Source organism: Sinocyclocheilus grahami, unplaced genomic scaffold, assembly GCF_001515645.1.
Source record: "Sinocyclocheilus grahami isolate Dianchi unplaced genomic scaffold, SAMN03320097.WGS_v1.1 scaffold1143.1, whole genome shotgun sequence".
Classification (NCBI taxonomy): domain Eukaryota; kingdom Metazoa; phylum Chordata; class Actinopteri; order Cypriniformes; family Cyprinidae; genus Sinocyclocheilus; species Sinocyclocheilus grahami.
In genome coordinates this window covers 75,874-78,680 of record NW_015506322.1, presented here as the reverse complement: position 1 = coordinate 78,680, position 2,807 = coordinate 75,874, and the positions used below count along the sequence as shown (strand labels likewise).

At 50.2% G+C, this 2,807-nt stretch overlaps 1 pseudogene; it reads left to right on the top strand.

Moving 5' to 3' along the window:
- LOC107567297 (uncharacterized) overlaps positions 1-1,517 on the top strand; it is a 2,079-nt pseudogene extending 562 nt beyond the window's left edge.
- Positions 1,518-2,807: the final 1,290 nt, after the last annotated feature.

Genomic DNA, 2,807 nt, shown 5'->3' with positions numbered 1-2,807 from the left:
AATTAAAGCCCTTGAAACTCACCTGGATCAGTCAAGAAATTAGATCAGTCGCCTAACACAACAGCTGGACTACATCAAAGAAGTCCGACAGCATCAGAGAGGAACTCAGACATGCCTACGAGCTGCGCCCTGAGCCTGCAAGGACCCGACGGGCACCAGTCTCACCCCTGCCTAGCAGGACCAGGTCACCTGTTCCTGGACTGATGCGTGAGCATAAGGGGGAGGGAGCAATGCTGAAACATTCACCAGCTCCCTCTGAAGAACTCTGAAACATTCACCACCTCCCTCTGAAGAACTTTACCTCACGACAAAGCTAAAAGAACTTGCTCCAGCCACAGATCATCACATGGCTTGGACCTCAAAGACCTTGACAAGCTTGCTAGAAACATTGGCAAATTCACCCCAAGTGTGCCAGGTAGCCAGGATATCCAAGCATATCTGCAAGACGTCGATTTCCATATGGAAATGAGACCCAATGTGACTGACAAAGATAGACTCTATTTGCTCCGATCAACGGCCAGCCCTGAAGTGCGCAGTTTCCTGGACCAGCAGCCTGCTCACACAAAGACTGATTACCGCCTGCTCCGAGAAGCCCTCATTAAAGAATTTGCTGACACTGAGTCAGAACAAGGACTAGTGGCTGCCCTGGAGATGAGACAAGGACGTCATGAATCTCCTCAAGCCTACTACAGCCGACTCAGATGAGCATACTTCGGAACTCGCAACGAACCGAACATGGAAGACGATCTAAACGTCAAAACTCTCTTCCTGAGAAACCTCCACCCTGGAGTAAGCCACCATCTTGGCGATGTCCGCGAACAATGAATGCTCAACAGTTGCGAGACTTGGAGCATAAAGCCTACGGCAAACAAAAGATGGCCTCAGAAAAGGGCGCCAAAACCCCAACAGTTCTTGACTTCAACACTCAAAGTCAAGGTCTGGCTCTAGAGGGCGCCCAACATCAAGACCATGCCAAGCCGCCACACAAAGAGTGGAACACGCCCTCGTCCAACAGAGAATGGTACTCCCATGCTGGTACCCGACCTAAACAGAGGAACAACCACTGGGATGGACCGCATGGACGACAACACTCACCTGGACGTCACTGGGAAAAATCTTGGGACCAATCCATACCTCGTGAGAATCAATGGGACAGAACATGGAATCAGCCAAACTCATTTGGAAACTCAAGAGGAAAAGGCTCGTGGGAATCCAATGGAACCTCCAAGGGAAAACAACAAACACACCCGGGAGCAACCAGTCCAAGGAATCAACGAAGGAACTCGCAAAGATTCCAAGCTGATCAAGCCCAAACTGAATCCACACAAGAACAAAAGACATCACCGTGTTTCGAATCACAAGAGCTGATGAAAATGATGATGAAAGAGTTCTTCCACCGAAAGGAGGAGGATCGGAAGTGGGAAAAGAAAGAGAAACCAGAGTCAGCCTGACTAGCAGCCGGAAGAGAAGGCAGCGACCAGCTGACCCAACCAGCCACAGAGAATAGTACTCCTTCACCTCCCTCTCAGAGAACCGTAACCTCCATAACTTCAGACGGACAAGAAATCCTACCTGAACAACCCGCAAAACAGTCAGAAACTGACCCAACACCTGAGGCATCAGATCACAGCAGTGTCCAACAAACACCTGCTGACGAAACCACTCAAGTTCCTGAAAGTGCTGTCTTGGTCATCTGCCACTCCTCCGACGAACACCAGATCAGTCCTGACATCCTACCTGTCTCATCCCAAACTCCAGCCCCTCAACTTCTGGGCGTCCTCATTGAGAAAGGTATAGCAAGAAAGTTTTACCTCTCCATCATCATTGAACGCCACATCAAAATCGAAGCCCTCCTGGACACGGGAGCTGACATCACTCTAATGTCAACTGAACTCCTTGAAGAAGTCCAAGAAAGAACAAAGAGGTCTAATAGCACCCTCAAACTTCAAAGGTGCAAGCTGAACCTTCAAGCATATTCCCACACGGGCCTACAACTAAAACATATGGCCCCAATTCACCTAACTGTGGGACCAATGGACCTTGTTCACCCAGTATACGTCTCACCACTCAACACGTATCCACTCCTCATTGGAAAAGACCTGCTTAATCGCTTTGAACCCTTAATTGACTTCAAGCAACTAAAGATATGGACGCAAGTCCGCGAGCCTCTACCGTTCCAGTCAGTAGACTCCCAACGAGTCGCAGTGTCAAACCACAGACACCGCCGCCAACTCGCTGACTGATGATGCAATGTCAAGGCCAGGGCCAGGGCCAAGCTCAACTCCAAGCAGCAAGAACCTGGACCCTTTCCTCTGCTCATTGCAGGCACCTGACTCAGACTCAGGCCCCCTCCGAATCATGACTGCTATAAATGTCCACGACACATCAGTGTCCGAAGCAGCATTAGCCCTGTGGGCGGAGAACTCAGCTATCAGCCTGAAGCTATTCAGAGCATTGAATCAAGGACAGCAGAGCCTCCCACATGTCTCAAGACACAGCCGCTTCCCTCTCAGTCCCTGGTCGACAGCCATGGCTACCTCCAAGATCATCTGCACTGTGGACATACGATGGAACAACAGACACCTGAGTCACTACTTCCTCGTTGTCCCCAACCTACTTCATGACATCTGCATTGGAGCAGACATCATGGTCCGCCTCAACGCCTGTGTGGACATTGTGAATGACGTCATATGGGCTCCCCTGTCACACCAAGTGACCACTGCAGTCAACCTCAAGAACCTTCGATCTGGTTAAACAATGCCAGATGCATGTGCCATGATCAGTGAGCAAGAAGCTTCAATACCTGC